The following is a 19378-nucleotide window of genomic DNA, read 5'->3' on the forward strand; positions in this document are numbered from 1 at the left end:
CATCTCTAATATTACCCCTGTTCTACAGGTGAGGATGTTGAGCTGAAGGAGCTGAGACTCAAGTCTAGGCCTCCCTGATGTCAGGGCCAGAACTTCTAACCTTCCTGCCACACTGGCAAGCTTGGCTTGATCATTACCAAGCTCCATTACTTAACTTTAGCATTTTCTAGAAATCACTCCTTCTTCACTGAACGAAGACTTCCTTATCAGACTGGGTAAGAGGAAGCCAAGAGGATATTCTTGAATAATAAGTGATTATTTGGGGGTCCAAAAGTGGAATCTTGCTCATCCCCTTTTTTTTTTTTTTTTTTTTTTTTTTTTTTTTTTTTTTTTTTTTTTTTTTCCATTCTTTTTTTTTTTTTTTTTTTTTTTTTTAAACATCTTTATTGAAGTATAATTGCCTTACAATGGTGTGTTACCTTCTGCTTTATAACAAAGTGAATCAGTTATACATATACAATATGTTCCCATATCTCTTCCCTCTTGCATCTCCCTCCCTCCCACCCTCCCCATCCCACCCCTCTAGGTGGTCACAAAGCACCGAGCTGATCTCCCTGTGCTATGCGGCTGCTTCCCACTAGCTACCTATTTTACATTTGGTAGTGTATATATGTCCATGACACTCTCTCACCCTGTCACATCTCACCCCACCCCCTCCCCATATCCTCAAGTCCATTCTCTAGTAGGTCTGTGTCTTTATTCCCGTCTTGCCACTAGGTTCTTCATGGCTTTTTTTTCCCTTAGATTCCGTATATATGTGTTAGCATACTGTATTTGTTTTTCTCTTTCTGACTTACTTCACTCTGTATGACAGACTCTAACTCCATCCACCTCATTACAAATACCTCCATTTCATTTCTTTTTATGGCTGAGTAATATTCCATTGTATATATGTGCCACATCTTCTTTATCCATTCATCTGTCGATGGACATTTAGGTTGCTTCCATGTCCTGGCTATTGTAAATAGAGCTGCAATGAACATTTTGGTACAAGACTCTTTTTGACCTATGGTTTTCTCAGGGTATATGCCCAGTAGTGGGATTGCTGGATCGTATGGTAGTTCTATTTGTAGTTTTTTAAGGAACCTCCATACTGTTCTCCATAGTGGCTGTATCAATTTACATTCCCACCAACAGTGCAAGAGAGTTCCCTTTCCTCCACACCCTCTCCAGCATTTATTGTTTCTAGATTTTTTGATGATGGCCATTCTGACCGGTGTGAGATGATATCTCATTGTAGTTTTGATTTGCATTTCTCTAATGATTAATGATGTTGAGCATTCTTTCATGTGTCTGTTGGCCATCTGTATATCTTCTTTGGAGAAATGTCTATTTAGGTCTTCTGCCCATTTTTGGATTGGGTTGTTCGTTTTTTTGTTATTGAGCTGCATGAGCTGCTTGTAAATCTTGGAGATTAATCCTTTGTCAGTTGCTTCATTTGCAAATATTTTCTCCCATTCTGATGGTTGTCTTTTGGTCTTGTTTATGGTTTCCTTTGCTGTGCAAAAGCTTTTAAGTTTCATTAGGTCCCATTTGTTTATTTGTGTTCTTATTTCCATTTCTCTGGGAGCTGGGTCAAAAAGAATCTTGCTGTGATGTATGTCATAGAATGTTCTGCCTATGTTTTCCTCTAAGAGTTTGATAGTGTCTGGTCTTACACTTAGGTCTTTAATCCATTTTGAGTTTATTTTTGTGCATGGTGTCAGGGAGTGTTCTAATTTCATACTTTTACATGTATCTGTCCAATTTTCCCAGCACCACTTATTGAAGAGGCTGTCTTTTCTCCACTGTATATGCTTGCCTCCTTTATCAAAGATAAGGTGACCATATGTGCGTGGGTTTATCTCTGGGCTTTCTATCCTGTTCCATTGATCTATATTTCTGTTTTTGTGCCAGTACCAAACTGTCTTGATTACTGTAGCTTTGTAATATAGTCTGAAGTCAGGGAGCCTGATTCCCCCAGCTCCATTTTTCGTTCTCAAGATTGCTTTGGCTATTCGGGGTCTTTTGTGTTTCCATACAAATTGTGAAATTTTTTGTTCTAGTTCTGTGAAAAATGCCAGTGGTAGTTTGATAGGGATTGCATTGAATCTGTAGATTGCTTTGGGTAGTAGAGTCATTTTCACAATGTTGATTCTTCCAATCCAGGAACATGGTATATCTTTCCATCTATTTGTATCATCTTTAATTTCTTTCATCAGTGTCTTATAATTTTCTGCATACAGGTCTTTTGTCTCCTTAGGTAGGTTTATTCCTAGATATTTTATTCTTTTTGTTGCAATGGTAAACGGGAGTGTTTTCTTAATTTCACTTTCAGATTTTTCGTCATTAGTGTATAGAAATGCAAGAGATTTCTGTGCATTAATTTTGTATCCTGCTACTTTCCCAAATTCATTGATTAGCTCTAGGAGTTTTCTGGTAGCATCTTTAGGATTCTCTATGTATAGTATCATGTCATCTGCAAACAGTGACAGCTTTACTTCTTCTTTTCCGATTTGGATTCCTTTTATTTCTTTGTCTTCTCTGATTGCTGTGGCTAACACTTCCAAAACTATGTTGAATAATAGTGGTGAGAGTGGGCAACCTTGTCTTGTTCCTGATCTTAGTGGAAATGGTTTCAGTTTTTCACCATTGAGGACAATGTTGGCTGTGGGTTTGTCATATATGGCCTTTATTATGTTGAGGAAAGTTCCCTCTATGCCTACTTTCTGCAGGACTTTTATCATAAATGGGTGTTGAATTTTGTCGAAAGCTTTCTCTGCATCTATTGAGATGATCATATGGTTTTTCTCCTTCAATTTGTTAATATGGTGTATCACATTGATTGATTTACGTATATTGAAGAATCCTTGCATTCCTGGGATAAACCCCATTTGATCATGGTGTATGATCTTTTTAATGTGCTGTTGGATTCTGTTTGCGAGTATTTTGTTGAGGATTTTTGCATCTATGTTCATCAGTGATATTGGCCTGTAGTTTTCTTTCTTTGTGACATCTTTGTCTGGTTTTGGTATCAGGGTGATGGTGGCCTCGTAGAATGAGTTTGGGAGTGTTCCTCCCTCTGCAATATTTTGGAAGAGTTTGAGAAGGATAGGTGTCAGCTCTTCTCTAAATGTTTGATAGAATTCACCTGTGAAGCCATCTGGTCCTGGGCTTTTGTTTGTTGGAAGGTTTTTAATCACAGTTTCAATTTCAGTGCTTGTGATTGGTCTGTTCATATTTTCTATTTCTTCCTGGTTCAGTCTCGGCAGTTTGTGCATTTCTAAGAATCTGTCCATTTCTTCCAGGTTGTCCATTTTATTGGCGTAGAGTTGCTTGTAGTAATCTCTCATGATCTTTTGTATTTCTGCAGTGTCAGTGGTTACTTCTCCTTTTTCATTTCTAATTCTATTGATTTGAGTCTTCTCCCTTTTTCTCTTGATGAGTCTGGCTAATGGTTTATCAATTTTGTTTATCTTCTCAAAGAACCAGCTTTTAGTTTTATTGATTTTTGCTATTGTTTCCTTCATTTCTTTTTCATTTATTTCTGACCTGATCTTTATGATTTCTTTCCTTCTGCTAGCTTTGGGGTTTTTTTGTTCTTCTTTCTCTAATTGCTTTAGGTGCAAGGTTAGGTTGTTTATTCGAGATGTTTCCTGTTTCTTGAGGTAGGCTTGTATTGCTATAAACTTCCCTCTTAGCACTGCTTTTGCTGCGTCCCATAGGTTTTGGGTCGTCGTATCTCCATTGTCATTTGTTTCTAGGTATTTTTTGATTTCCCCTTTGATTTCTTCAGTGATCACTTCATTATTAAGTAGTGTATTGTGTAGCCTCCATGTGTTTGTATTTTTTACAGATCTTTTCCTGTAATTGATATCTAGTCTCATAGCGTTGTGGTCGGAAAAGATACTTGATACGATTTCAATTTTCTTAAATTTACCAAGGCTTGATTTGTGACCCAAGATATGATCTATCCTGGAGAATGTTCCATGCGCACTTGAGAAAAATGTGTATTCTGTTGTTTTTGGGTGGAATGTCCTATAAATATCAATTAAGTCCATCTTGTTTAATGTATCATTTAAAGCTTGTGTTTCCTTATTTATTTTCATTTTGGATGATCTGTCCATTGATGAAAGTGGGGTGTTAAAGTCCCCTACTATGATTGTGTTGCTGTCAATTTCCCCTTTTATGGCTGTTAGTATTTGCCTTATGTATTGAGGTGCTCCTATGTTGGGTGCATAAATATTTACAATTGTTATACCTTCCTCTTGGATCGATCCCTTGATCATTATATAGTGTCCTTCTTTGTCTCTTATAATATTCTTTATTTTAAAGTCTATTTTGTCTGATATGAGAATTGCTACTCCAGCTTTCTTTTGATTTCCATTTGCATGGAATATCTTTTTCCATCCCCTCACTTTCAGTCTGTATGTGTCTCTAGGTCTGAAGTGGGTCTCTTGTAGACAGCATATATATGGGTCTTGTTTTTGTATCCATTCAGCCAGTCTGTGTCTTTTGGTGGGAGCATTTAATCCATTTACATTCAAGGTAATTATCGATATGTATGTTCCCATTCCCATTTTCTTAAATGTTTTGGGTTTGTTATTGTAGGTGTTTTCCTTCTCTTGTGTTTCTTGCCTAGAGAAGTTCCTTTAGCATTTGTTGTAAAGCTGGTTTGGCGGTGCTGAACTCTCTCAGCTTTTGCTTGTCTGTAAAGGTTTTAATTTCTCCATCAAATCTGAATGAGATCCTTGCTGGGTAGAGTAACCTTGGTTGTAGGTTTTTCTCCTTCATCACTTTAAGTATATCCTGCCACTCCCTTCTGGCTTGCAGAGTTTCTGCTGAAAGATCAGATGTTAACCTTATGGGGATTCCCTTGTGTGTTATTTGTTGTTTTTCCCTTGCTGCTTTTAATATGTTTTCTTTATATTTAATTTTTGACAGTTTGATTAATATGTGTCTTGGCGTGTTTCTCCTTGGGTTTATCCTGTATGGGACTCTCTGTGCTTCCAGCACTTGATTAACTATTTCCTTTCCCATATTAGGGAAGTTTTCAACTATAATCTCTTCAAATATTTTCTCAGTCCCTTTCTTTTTCTCTTCTTCTTCTGGGACCCCTATAATTCGAATGTTGGTGCGTTTAATGTTGTCCCAGAGGTCTCTGAGACTGTCCTCAGTTCTTTTCATTCTTTTTTCTTTATCCTGCTCTGCAGTAGTTATTTCCACCATTTTATCTTCCAGGTCACTTATCCTTTCTTCTGCCTCAGTTATTCTGCTATTGATCCCATCTAGAGTATTTTTAATTTCATTTATTGTGTTTTTCATCATTGCTTGGTTCCTCTTTAGTTCTTCTACGTCCTTGTTAAATGTTTCTTGCATTTTGTCTATTCTATTTCCAAGATTTTGGATCATCCTTACTATCATTATTCTGAATTCTTTTTCAGGTAGACTACCTATTTCCTCTTCATTTGTTAGGTCTGGTGTGTTTTGACCCTGCTCCTTCATCTGCTGTGTGTTTTTCTGTCGTCTCATTTTGCTTATCTTACTGTGTTTGGGGTCTCCTTTTCACAGGCTGCAGGTTCGTAGTTCCCGTTGTTTTTAGTATCTGTCCCCAGTGGGTAAGGTTGGTTCAGTGGGTTGTGTAGGCTTCCTGGTGGAGGGGACTATTGCCTGTGTTCTGGTGGATGAGGTTGAATCTTGTCTTTCTGGTGGGCACGTCCACTTCTGGTGGTGTGTTTTGGGGTGTCTGTGGCCTTATGATTTTAGGCAGCCTCCCTGCTAATGGATGGGGCTGTGTTCCTGTCTTGCTAGTTGTTTGGCATAGGGTGTCCAGCCCTGTAGCTTGCTGGTCGTTGAGTGAAGCTGGGTCTTGATGTTGAGATGGAGATCTCTGAGAGATTTTTGCCGTTTGGTGTTACGTGGAGCTGGTAGGTCTCATGTGGACCAGTGTCCTGAGGTTGGCTCTCCCACTTCAGAGGCACAGCCCTGATGCCTGGCTGGAGCACCAAGAGCCTTTCATCCACACAGCTCAGAATATAAGGGAGAAAAAAATAAAAAGATAAAAAGAGGATAAAATAAAATAAAATAAAGCTATTATAATAAAAAATAAGAAAAAAAATTATTAAGAGTAAATGTATTCAGAAAAAATTTTTTTTAATTTTTAAAAATAGATTTATTAATTTTTTTATAGTAAAAAATAAGAAAAAGATTTTTAAGAAAAAAATTTATTAAAAAAAAAATTTTTAATTTTTTAAAATAAAAAATATGAAAAAAGTTTTTAAAAAATTTTTTAATTTCTAAAATAGAAAATACGGAAAAAATTATTAAGAAAGCATATATTAGGAAAAAAAAATTTTTTTTAAGTAAAAAAAAAAAAAAAAAAAAAGGACGGACCTAACCCTAGGACTGATGGTGAAAGCAAAGCTATACAGACAAAATCTCACCCAGAAGCATACACATATACACTCACAAAAAAAGGAAAAGGGGAAATTAATATATCCTGCTCCTAAAGTCCACCTTTTGAATTTGGGATGATTCGTTGTCTATTCAGGTATTCAACAGATGCGGGCACATCAAGTTGTTTGTGGAGCTTTAATCCGCTGCTTCTGAGGCTGCTGGGGGAGATTTCCCTTTCTCTTCTTACAGCTCCCAGCGTTCAGCTTTGGATTTGGACCCGCCTCTGCGTGTACGTCGCCTGAGGGCGTCAGTTCCCCGCCCAGACAGAACAGGGTTAAAGGAGCAGCTGCTTCGGGGGCTCTGGCTCACTCAGGCCGGGGGAGGGAGTGGTACGGAGGAGGCGGGGCGAGCCTGCGGCGTCAGAGGCGTCGTGACTTTGCAGCAGCCTGAGGCGCGCCGTGTGTTCTCCCGGGGAAGTTCTCCCTGGATCACGGGAACCTGGCAGTGGCGAGCTGCACCGGCTCCCGGGAGGGGCAGTGTGGAGAGTGACCTGGGCTCGCACACAGGCTTCTTGGTGGCGGCAGCAGCAGCCTTAGCGTTTCCTACCAGTCTCTGGGGTCCGCGCTGTTAGCCGCGGCTCGCGCCCGCCTCTGGAGTTCGTCTAGGCGGCTCTCTGAATCCCCTCTCCTTGCGCGCCGCGAAACAAAGAGGCAAGAAAAAGTCTCTTGCCTCTTCGGCGGCTGCAGACCTCCTCTCCGGCTCCCTCCGGGTTCGCCGCTGCACGCCAACCCCTTCAGGCTGTGTTCACGCCGCCAACCCCAGTCCTCTCCCTGCGATCCGACCGAAGCCCGCGCCTCAGCTCCCAGCCCCGCCCACCCCGGCGGGTGAGCAGACAAGCCTCTCGGGCTGGTGAGCGCTGCTCGGCGCTGAGCCTCTGTGCGGGAATCTCTCCGTTTTTCCCTCTGCGCCCCTGTTGCTGTGGGATCCGCGCTGATAGCCGCGCGGCTCGCACCCGTCTCTGGATTTCGTTTAGGCAGCGCTCTGAATCCCCTCTCCTTGCGCGCCGCGAAACAAAGAGGCAAGAAAAAGTCTCTTGCCTCTTCGGCAGCTGCAGACTTTTTCCCGGACTCCCTCCCGGCTAGCACCAAAGCCCGAGCCTCAGCTCCCAGACCCCGCCCGCCCCAGCGAGTGAGCAGACAAGCCTCTCGGGCTGGTGAGTGCTGGTTGGTGCCGAGCCTCTGTGCGGGAGTCTCTCCACTTTGCCCTCCGCACCCCTGTGGCTGCGCTCTCCTCCGCGGCTCCGAAGCTTCCCCCCTCTGCCACCTGCAGTCTCTGCCCGCAAAGGGGCTTCCTAGTGCCTGGAAACCTTTCCTCCTTCACGGCTCCCTCCCACTGGCGCAGGTCCCGTCCCTATTCTTTTGTCTCTGTTATTTCTTTTTTCTTTTACCCTACCCAAGTATGTGGGGATTTTCTTGCCTTTTGGGAGGTCTGACGTCTTCTGCCAGCGTTCAGTGGGTGTTCTGTAGGAGCAGTTCCACGTGTAGATGTATTTCTGCTGTATCTGTGGGAAGGAAGGTGATCTCCGCGTCTTACTCTTCCGCCATCTTGCCCCCTCCTCCGCTCATCCCCTTTTATATATCTTCTTTTTTTTTGGCTGTGGCACCCAATGGCATGCGGGATCCTAGTTCCCTAACAAGGGATTGAACCCATGCCCCCTGCAGTGGAAGTGATGAGTCGTAACCACTGGACTGCCAGGGAAGTCCCATCTTTTTAATAAAAAGTAGCTTTTAAACTAGAACAGTAACACACACATAGTAAAATAATTTAAACAGTACAGAAAGGCAAAAAGGAAAAAAACCTCTCCTTCCTTACCTCCAGGCCCACTCTCAGAGGTAACACTGTTGACAAAAATGCCAGCTCTTGGGGGAATCAGGCTCCCTGACTTCAGACTATACTACAAAGCTTCAGTAATCAAGACAGTTTGGTACTGGCACAAAAACAGAAATATAGACCAATGGAACAGGATAGAAAGCCCAGAGATAAACCCACACACATATGGTCACCTTATCTTTGATAAAGGAGGCAAGCATATACAGTGGAGAAAAGACAGCCTCTTCAATAAGTGGTGCTGGGAAAATTGGACAGGTACATGTAAAAGTATGAAATTAGAACACTCCCTGACACCATGCACAAAAATAAACTCCAAATGGATTAAAGACCTAAGTGTAAGGCCAGACACTATCAAACTCTTAGAGGAAAACATAGGCAGAACACTCTATGACATACATCACAGCAAGATTCTTTTTGACCCAGCTCCCAGAGAAATGGAAATAAGAACACAAATAAACAAATGGGACCTAATGAAACTTAAAAGCTTTTGCACAGCAAAGGAAACCATAAACAAGACCAAAAGACAACCCTTAGAATGGGAGAAAATATTTGCAAATGAAGCAACTGACAAAGGATTAATCTCCAAGATTTACAAGCAGCTCATGCAGCTCAATAACAAAAAAACAAACAACCCAATCCAAAAATGGGCAGAAGACCTAAATAGACATTTCTCCAAAGAAGATATACAGATGGCCTACAGACACATGAAAGAATGCTCAACATCATTAATCATTAGAGAAATGCAAATCAAAACTACAATGAGATATCATCTCACACCGGTCAGAATGGCCATCATCAAAAAATCTAGAAACAATAAATGCTGGAGAGGATGTGGAGGAAAGGGAACACTCTTGCACTGTTGGTGGGAATGTAAATTGATACAGCCACTATGGAGAACAGTATGGAGGTTCCTTAAAAAACTACAAATAGAACTACCATACGACCCAGCAATCCCACTACTGGGCATATACCCTGAGAAAACCATAGGTCAAAAAGTGTCATGTACCACAATGTTCATTGCAGCTCTATTTACAATAGCCAGGACCTGGAAGCAACCTAAATGTCCATCGACAGATGAATGGATAAAGAAGATGTGGCACATATATACAATGGAATATTACTCAGCCATAAAAAGAAATGAAATGGAGGTATTTGTAATGAGGTGGATGGAGTTAGAGTCTGTCATACAGAGTGAAGTAAGTCAGAAAGAGAAAAACAAATACAGTATGCTAACACATATATACGGAATCTAAGGAAAAAAAAAAAAAAGGCCATGAAGAACCTAGTGGCAAGACGGGAATAAAGACACAGACCTACTAGAGAATGGACTTGAGGATATGGGGAGGGGGTGGGGTGAGATGTGACAGGGTAAGAGAGTGTCATGGACATATATACACTACCAAATGTAAAATAGATAGCTAGTGGGAAGCAGCCGCATAGCACAGGGAGATCAGCTCGGTGCTTTGTGACCACCTAGAGGGGTGGGATGGGGAGGGTGGGAGGGAGGGAGAGGGAAGAGAAATGGGAACATATTGTATATGTATAACTGATTCACTTTGTTATAAAGCAGAAGCTAACACACTATTGTAAGGCAATTATACTTCAATAAAGATGTTTAAAAAAAAAAAAAAAAAAAAATGCCAGCTCTGTGAGAGCTAGGAGTTTTTTTCTTTTTTTTTAAACAATAGCTCCTGTTTATTTTTTTATTCTTTTTATTTATTTATTTTATTCATGGCTGTGTTGGGTCTTTGTTTCTGTGCGAGGGCTTTCTCCAGTTGCGGCAAGCGGGGCCACTCTTCATCGCGGTGCGCGGGCCTTTCACCGTCGCGGCCTTTCTTGTTGCAGAGCACAGGCTCCAGACGCGCAGGCTCAGTAGTTGTGGCTCACGGGCCTAGTTGCTCCGCGGCATGTGGGATCCTCCCAGACCAGGGCTCGAACCCGTGTCCCCTGCACTGGCAGGCAGACCTTCAACCACTGCGCCACCAGGGAAGCCCAGAGCTAGGAGTTTTGACTTGGTTTCCCAGTGCTGTATCCTAGTGTTGACAACGAAGTCTGGCACTCAGTAAATATCTGAAAGCATTCAGTATGTATAATAAATATTGAAGGCATTCAATAAATATATTGAATGAATTAATGGATATATGTGCATTAACATTAAAAAATTTTTTTTTATTGAAGTAGAGTTGGTTTACAATGTGGTGTTCGTTTCAGGTGTACAGTAAAGTGATTCAGTTATACACATACACATATTTATTCTTCCTCAGATTCTTTTCCATTGTAGGTTAATACAAGATATTGAGTATAGTTCCCTGTGCTATACAGTAGGTCCTTGTTGGTTATCTGTTTTATATATAGTAGTGTGTATATGTTAATCCCAAACTCCTAATTTTTAAAAATACAAGTGGGTTCATATTATAAATACTTAATTATATCTCGGTGCTTTTGCATGTTAGTACTATAGATCCACTTCACTCTTGATACCAGAGACACTGAGTGCCATGGATGCATGAACTTTCAGTTTTTTTATTATGGTAAAATATACATAACATAGAATTTACCATTCTAAACATTTTTAAGTGTATAATTGAGTCGCGTTAAGTACATTCACGATGTTGTGCAACCATCACCACCATCCTGAATAGAAGCTCTATGCCTATTCAACAGTAGCTACCACTCCCTCCCTCCACCCAGCCTCTGGTAACCACTATTCTACTTTCTGCCTCTATGAACCTGCCTTTTTTAGGGACCTCATACAAGTTGAGTCATACAGTATTTGTCCTTTTTTATCTGGCTTACTTCATGTAAACATAATGTTTTCGAGGTTCATCCATGTTGCAGCATGTATCAGAATTTTATTCCTCTTTAAGGGCTGAATAATATTTCATTGTATGGATAGAACTCATTTTGTTTATCCATTCATCTATCGATGGACACTTGGGTTGTTTCCACCATTTGGCTATTATGATTAATGATGCCACAAACACGAGTGTACAAATACCTGTTTGAGCTCCTGCTTTCACTTCTTTGGGGTACATACTGAGAAGTGGGATTACTGGATCATATAGTCATTCTTTTTGAGCAACCACCAAACTGAAACCTTCGTTTTAAAACCAGTCACTTCCTGTATTTGTGTCCATAAACATAGGGCCAGAGTGGGTGGGTAGGTGGGGGGCTGGTGAGTGACCCAAGAGAAAACATAAAGCTCTGGCCTTGGAGAGCCCCCATCACCTGGTGCAGTTCCTGTGCACATTTATTCTCCTCCTTTATTTCCTCTGCCCCATGCAAACACCCATTCATTCCTTCATTCATTTTTCAACATGTGTATATTGATTGATTTTGCCATGTTTCAGGCATAGGTTTAGGTGCTGGGATATGTTGGCAAAAATAAGCATCTACTACTTCTGCCCTCAAGGAGCTTATATTACAATAATTATAAATAGTCCAACAAAATAAATAGATAATATAGAAAACTTAGAAGGTGAAGATAGTTTTGAAAAAAATAGGAGAATGGGGTGGTAAGTGCTGGGATGAGGGGTGTTGCTGTTTTAAATAAGGGGTCAGAGAAAGCCTCACTGAGAAGGTGGCATTTGAGCAAACACTTGAAGGAGGGGAGGGAGTTGGCTGTGTGGATGAGGGGAAGAGCATTTCAGTCAGAGGGAACAGCCATTGTGGAGGCCCTGAGGCAGGAGCCTCCACGTGTGCTCTGGGAAGAGCATGGCTGGGGCAGAGTGAGCAAGAGAGTGGGAGGAGATGAGGTTGGGGAGATCATGTAAGCAGAATGTGTAGGTCCTTGTAGAGGCCTGTAAAGTCATTGGCTTCCTTTCTGACTGAAGTAGGGCATCTCTGGAAATTTTTGACCAGAGGAGTAGTGTGATCTAATCTCTTGTCTTTCCTTTTCTTTTCTTTTCCTCTCTTTTCCTTTTTAAAGCAGGATTATGCTACCTACTATGTTGAGAGTAGTCTGCAGGGGGGACCAGGGTAAAGGCAGGGAGACCAATTAGGAAGCAGTCACGATGATACAGATGAGAGAAGATGAGGATATGTTCCAGGCTGTTAGCTGTGGAGGTGATGAGAAGTGTTTGGATTCAGGATATGTGTTGCAGGCTGAGCCAACAGAATTTGCGGGTGGATTGTGTGACTTGTTTGTTAGTAAAATGCTTTAATGAAAACAAATGTTTTGCTGCATCTGTAGGAATGGCTGCTAAGTGTTTGATATATTGGGGCAAGATCAATTTGTTGATAGATGATGGTTGCTGTTGGGACTGGTGCCCAGATGGTCAGATTAGTTGACCTTCACCTGCTGGTGCCTCATGGTCTATCTACTCAGGTTCAGAGGAGAAAGAAGAAGATGCTAATAATGATAACAGCTAATATTGATTGAGAACTCTCTTTATGCCAGGCACTCTTCTTAACACTCATATTTCATACAGTAGATAGATATTCTTTGTTATATATATTTAGAAAAAAATTTTTTGAGGTAATCACAAAGTTACAGAAAAGTTGGGAGTACAGTACCAAAATTTTTTCTTCTGCTGAATCATTTGACCATAAGTTGCCTTTTGGTGCCTCAGTGTCCTGTAGAGTAAAATGGTTAGGAGTGTGGGATTTCAAATCAGGCCTAAGTTCAAATCTTGGGTCTACCACTGACTTTATGGATGGCCTTGGGGCAAGGCAGAGCAGCTCTCTAAGTCTCAATTTCTCCATCTGAAAGAGGGGATAATAATTCCAGGCCTGCTTTCTCAGATGGGGGCGTGTGGATACCTTGGGGCAATGTGTGTAGATCACCTAGGAGAGAGCCCGGTTCATGGTAAGTGGTTGGTAAATTGCTTCTAGGATTCTTGTTTAGGTCCCTGAAAATAGTGTTTCATTCAAAAGGGGGAAGGAGTAATTAGAGACACAGTTTGATCTATGCCGATGGAAGGGATCTTAATGGAAGTGAAGAGCTGTCTTCCCATTTTACAGATGAGGCAGCTGGGTCCCACAAAGAGTAAGAAGCTCTTGAAAGGAAGCAGATATAGCACTTAAATTTTTGTCTCCTGTTCAGTCTTCAGAATGTTCCATTAAAAATGGGTGTGCTACCGTCTGTGAGCAATTAAAGGAAGAGTTATTCTTGAAGCACTTCTGATTAGAATGAAAACACGTTGTTTTCACAGCAGCTTTAAACAAACACCCCTCCACCTCGGGCACCCCTCCCCACCAAAACAAGCAATCCAGTGCATTCTGGGTCAGCAGCCCCCTGCAGCTGTACCTGAACATTACGAGGTGTTCGAACATCAAAGCAGGGACCATCCTCTCCTCTCCACACAATGGGGACCAAATTGCTTTCTTCTGATTGAGGCATAATTGCATCAGGATCTCAGTAGGGAGGAGGCAGGATGAAATGCCGAAAGTCATTCTGTACCTTTACAAAGTTATTTACTCAGCTGTCATTCAGTGGGGCAGCTTTGCTTTCTTTGGGTTTCCATTAACTTTTTTTTTTTTTTTGCCTACTATGTATTGAGTGCTTACTGTGTGTGTGACTCTGTATTAAGCTCTTTACTTATTGTAAAGGAGCATTTCTCTGGCATGTCTCCCATTCAACTCATTCCAGATTAACCATTTCTACAACTAAATCTAACTCCAGAGGAATAAAATGCTGGGCAAAGAAGTTTTAGAGAGAGATCCTGTATGCATGCATGTATGCATCCATTCATCTACCTGTCCATCCGTCCATCCACCCATTCATCCTGTGAAGAAAGTGTTGTTATTTCCATCTTATAGATAAGGAACCCAAAGCTCAGAGAGGTTGTGATATGCCTAAAGTTACACAGCCAGTAAGAAGAAGTACTGGATTTTGCTATAAGCATGAAGGGGAACTCACTCCTCTCTCATTGTCTATGGCAGGGGTGAGCAAACATTTTCTGTAAAGTTCTGGATAGTAATTATTTTAGGCTTTGCAGGCCATACAGTTTCTCTCACAGCTACTGAACTCTGCCATAGCATGAAAGCAGCTATAGACAATAGGCAAATGAATGGGTTAACTGTATTCCAATAAACCTTTGCTTACAAAAACAGGAGGCAGGCCACTTTTGACCCATGGGCTGTGGTCGGCCAACTCCTGCTCTGTGGTCCTGAGGGTTGTGAATCATGGTGACCCATGCTTCCTGAACTCCCAGCTACAGGGGTGGGCACATGACCAACCTGAGCCAATCAGAGACTTCTCTGGGATTGATAAATTGATGATGAAAGAGTTTCCTCATTTGTAAAATGGACACATTAATTTTCCCTATCTCAGAGGTGAAACTTGGCAAAGATTAAATAGGTAAATATAGATAAAGGGCTTAGAATAGTGCCTGGCACAAGGTTAGATATTCTATAAAGTTTTAGTTATTATTATTATTATTTAAATTTGAATATTTGCTTAATTTTGGCTATTAGCCGTCTTTCTTCAAATGTCTTTTATCCTCAGAGTGTATGGTTTATAAACAAAAGCTTAATTGCATAAGGAGATTACACTTATTTATTGGAACCCAGTAGTGAATTCCTTTGAAAAAGAAGCATATTCTTGTTATGCAAATAATCACCCTTAACTGCTTTTATAAACTCAGATTTTAAAAACATCGGATTTCCTGAAAGCTTCATTGCTACTGCAATGCCTTCCTGAGCCACATGTGGCCTTTGTAGGGGGCACAGGAACTGCAAAAGCACAAAGCCACTTCCTGGTCAGGTGAATCTAAGTGAATTGAGTCAAAAGCATCAGGTTCAAGACTAGCAGAGCAGCCCCCTTGCTACTCATTTGGAACAAGCATTGACGTGTCAGACGACTCCAGTTTCTTGCATCTACCTGAGCTGGGAGTCATGTTCTGCAGATTCAGCCATGGCTGCAGTCACAGTGTAGGTCACCGACGGGAAATTTTCTTGCTGCTGTTTCAGATGGAAACAGAACATAATAGCTTATGTCTCTTTTCTCTGCTGTGTGGTGCCAGGGGCATTTTAATGGTTCGGGGAAAGGGGGGTATGTCTGAAAGCCTTGCCTTTTGGGGTTCTGTTTCAGCCACTAGACCGGTGACCATATTCTGAGTTTTCTTCCCTGGGCAGTCTTTAGCCCTCACTGCCATCAACTATCTCTGCCTTTGGAACCAGCCTGGGCCTCCCAGCTCTGTCACCTGTAGTCGTGTGGGCCTCCCCTGAAACCTCTCCTGTTTCACTGCTGCAGTCCAGCCGGGCAGTTGAGGGTGTGAAAATCGAGCTACTCTAGTTTCCTCCTTCATACTTGGGGCTTGCGAGAATAAGAGGCAGGGGGGCTTTTTTTTTTTTCAAATGTAGAATTCTTTCTGGTCAAAGCAAACTGAGTGAGAGAACAGTGGCTAGAGTGGCAAAGAGATGCCTGAATTAGGAAACTTTGTAGGGGAAGAAATGCCTGCACCCACGTGGCAGGCTCCAGAAGATATATAGGGAAGGGGAGAGGTCTCTGATACTAAGTTTTCCAAAGCTGTCCTCCCACACATTTACTTTGCCCCAAAGCAAAAGTCCTGAGAAACTGTAAACCACATTTCTGGAGCCCCAGTCTTAGTGTCATTGTCATAATATGTTTAGATGGGCTTTATCTTTATTTATGATTCATCTCTAGTCAGCAGAGACTTAACTTTAATCCATTCTCCACACCTTAATTGGCATCATCATTAAGAAATGCTGATCTGATTCTGTCTACCTAGAACCTTTTGATGCCTTCCAAAGCTGTTAAGATGAAGACCCGAACCCTCTCCGTGGACCCCTGCAACCTCATCCCAATCAACTCTTTGATTCTCTGCTCCAGTCACATGGGCCTTTTCCAAGTTCCTTGAAAGTAGAGTGCCTTACTCCCTTCTGCCACAGGGCCCTTGTACATGCTGTTTTGGCTCTGCTTTATTGCCCCTCCTTTCTAGGTGATCTCATTCAGTCTTAAGTTTTTAAATACCATTGACATGCTGGGTAACTTCCAGGTATGAATCTCTAGTCCCAACCTCTACCCTGCAATACAGAATTGTATATATACCAAGGAATTGTATAGAAAACCTACATCTTCACTTGTATGTCTATTAGGAAGCTCAAATAATATGTCAAAAATAGCTTTTGATTCCCTCTCCCACCCTGCACCCTCTCTTCTCTAAGTCTTCATCTCTGTAAAAAGAATTTGCTCAGGCAGCAAATTCAGGTGTCATTTGTGATTTCTTTCCATATCAGTCAGTGCCCCAGCAGGAAACATGGCACATTCAAATCAGAATAATTTAAGGAGGAGTTATTTATAAAGGGACCAGTTAGAAAGATGTGAATGAAGGGAATTTCTAGGCATAGTGCAGGAACCCAGGGCTAGAAGCAGAAGAGCTGTTAGTCCTAGCCTGAGGTGAATGAAGACAGAGAAAGGGTATTCGAACTCAGAAGGAGGAACTGTGTAGAGCAGGTCACCTTGGAGGACCACTGAGGTCAGGGAAGATAGCCATCCTGAGGAAACTTTGCAAGGAAAGGGTGGGGAATACTCACTCTCATGCCTCATTTGATCTCTTGCTCCCTATTGGGACAGTGCTTACCTTGAGTAGGAACTAAAAAAATGTTGAACTAATGGATGGCAAGTCCTCCCCTGCTCCCTTTACCTAGCTAAGTCCTACACTTTCTTCAGACCTCAGCTCAAATGTCCCTTCTTCCAGGAAGCCTTCCCTGATTCTCCCAGACTAGATCATTCACCTCATGCACTTCCCTGGCTTCCTTCACAGCCCCATCACATGTTGTAACTATGTTTCTGTGTGATTATGTAGTTAGTGTCTCAATTCATAGACCAGATTGTAAGATCTGGGATGGCAGTGGCTGTATTTGTCTTACTCATCATATTTCCCCTGTACCCAGCACAATTCCTGGCACACAGGTGCTCCGCCCCGCAACACACAGAATCTCTGTGAGATGAATAAATAATAAAATGAACTTTCTCTAAGACTGGTCCTCTCTAACAGATAATTTTCTATAAATATCTCTTAGGGTGACCAACGAGGCTTTTGGAAAAGGCACTCCCCAATTTGACTGCTCTGTAAACTTGAGTTTCCCACTGGTTCATTTTTTAATATAGGTGCACTTGGGTAAAGAATGAATTAGTAGTGCAGCATTCTCAGTGCTGCCCTGATTTCACCCTCTCAGAACTCCTTTTGGGTTTTATTCTCTTGGGTTCAGAGCAGAATAACAACATGGATATATGCAGACATTTGTCTTCCCAGTAGCTTCATGAGCAATGAAAAATGAAGATTCTTTCTCCTTCTATCTCAAATCCCGGACTCCATCCAAACCCACCAAAGACAGCAATACATCATTGATTACCAGAGTTGCTGAGTATGGTTGTGCAGGTTGCTCACTGCTCAAGGGTAAGAAGTGAGTGGGGGTTGAAGTCCAGCCTATAATCTTCTTACCACCTGGATGGACTTGGAAAAAGCGGTCCTTTTCTTAGTTTGCACAAAAGGCTATATGAACTAGCAGTCGCCCTGAAAATAACAGTTAAGAACAAAGCTGGCTTGTGGTCAAAGAAATGTTGGCCAAAAAGCCTGATAAACGCATTGCCACCAACTCATTGTAGCCATTGCTGCTTAAAAGTTTTCCCTATGATTTTTTTTAATTACAAAAATAAGACCCATTTTTATAAGCAAATTCAAATCACAGAGAAGTAGAGTAAAAAGTGAATCCTCCAACTCCCCTTAAACTCCACAAAGCCAATCACTGTTAAGGGTTTGCTTGGTCTACTTCCAGATTTTTAAAATGTTTCTATAAACATATTTTTCTGTCCAAAGACATGGACACTGGGATGGTATTAACTGAGACCGGGAAGCAATTAATCATCCACAGGGGAGATGTCCAAGTTTGGTTGTTAAAAAATTTTTTTGGTATTAAGACACTATTCTGATTTCTGAGCCACCAGCCATGAGTCATTTATTTTCATGATTAGTAGATTTATAAGGTAGTGGATGGTTGTGTCTGACTTTGAAAAGTAGACATGGAAGCAGTTGGCTGGGGCCAGTTCCTACTCTGAGTCTTTATATTGGTTTGGATGTAGATTTTGCTGCTGTAATAAAGAGACCTAAAATGAGATAATATACATTTATTTCTTTCCTAGTAAAAGTCTGGGAATACAGTCCAGGATTGATATGGTTGTTTCCCAGTCATAGGGTCCCAGGCAGGCTCTTTCTACATTGTTGCTTTGCTATTCTCAAACTCATGGTTATCATTTCATGTCCTAAAATGGCTGTTCCAGTTCCTGCCATTACATTTACATTCAGTCAGTAAGCAGGGAACAGGAGGTGGGGGCATGCCTCTTCCGGTTAAAGGAACTACTCAGAAGTTGCATGCATCACTTCTGCTTGCATCTCATTGGTCAGGATTTATTCTCATGGCCACAGCAAGCTGCAAGGGTAAGATAGTCTTTAGTGTGGGTAGCTATGTGCCCAGTTAAAATTCAAGGAATGTAGGAAATTCCCTGGTGGTCCAGTGGTAAGGACTCCATGCTATAGTGGCCTGGGTTCCATCCCTGGTCGGGGAACTAAGATCCTGCAAGCTGCGGGGTGCAGGCCCCCCACCCTCCCCAAAATCAAGGAATCTTATTACTAAAAGAAGAAGAGAAGAATGGATATTAAGGGGCATGGTTTGTGTTCTCGTTTGCATTTCTCCCAGGCAGAGCAGAGCTTTATGAATAATTATCAGTTGATGAACTAAAGACCAGAACTGGAGCATGGGAGTTAGAGGCACTTTATAGTTTTACAAATTATAGACTGACAGAGAGGATAAGAGCAGTCTTTGGAGTCCAATAGGCTAGGTTTTGTATTAGTCAGGGTTCATCGAAAAAGTAGACCCAATAAGAATCAATCTCTTGGGGCTTCCCTGGTGGCACAGTGGTTAAGAATCGCCTGTCAATGCAGGGGACACGGGTTCGAGCCCTGGTCCGGGAAGATCCCACATGCCGCGGAGCAACTAAGCCCGTGTGCCACAACTACTGAGCCTGCGCTATAGAGCCCACGAACCACAACTATTGAGCCCACGTGCCACAACTACTGAAGTCCGCACGCCTAGAGCCCGTGCTCTGCAACAAGAGAAGCCACTGCAATGAGAAGCCCGCACACCGCAG

General features: G+C 41.8%; 1 pseudogene across 1 annotated transcript in view; it reads right to left on the minus strand.

Moving 5' to 3' along the window:
* Positions 1-289: 289 nt before the first annotated feature.
* LOC309610631 (ATP synthase F(0) complex subunit C1, mitochondrial pseudogene) overlaps positions 290-19378 on the minus strand; it is a 218161-nt pseudogene continuing 199072 nt past the window's right edge. Inside the window, exon 2 of the transcript XR_014249743.1 lies at positions 290-348. The product of XR_014249743.1 is annotated as an ATP synthase F(0) complex subunit C1, mitochondrial pseudogene (transcript). The remainder of the gene's footprint in view (positions 349-19378) is intronic.

This window comes from Balaenoptera borealis, assembly GCF_965194805.1.
Source record: "Balaenoptera borealis genome assembly, chromosome: 14".
In the NCBI taxonomy this organism is placed as follows: domain Eukaryota; kingdom Metazoa; phylum Chordata; class Mammalia; order Artiodactyla; family Balaenopteridae; genus Balaenoptera; species Balaenoptera borealis.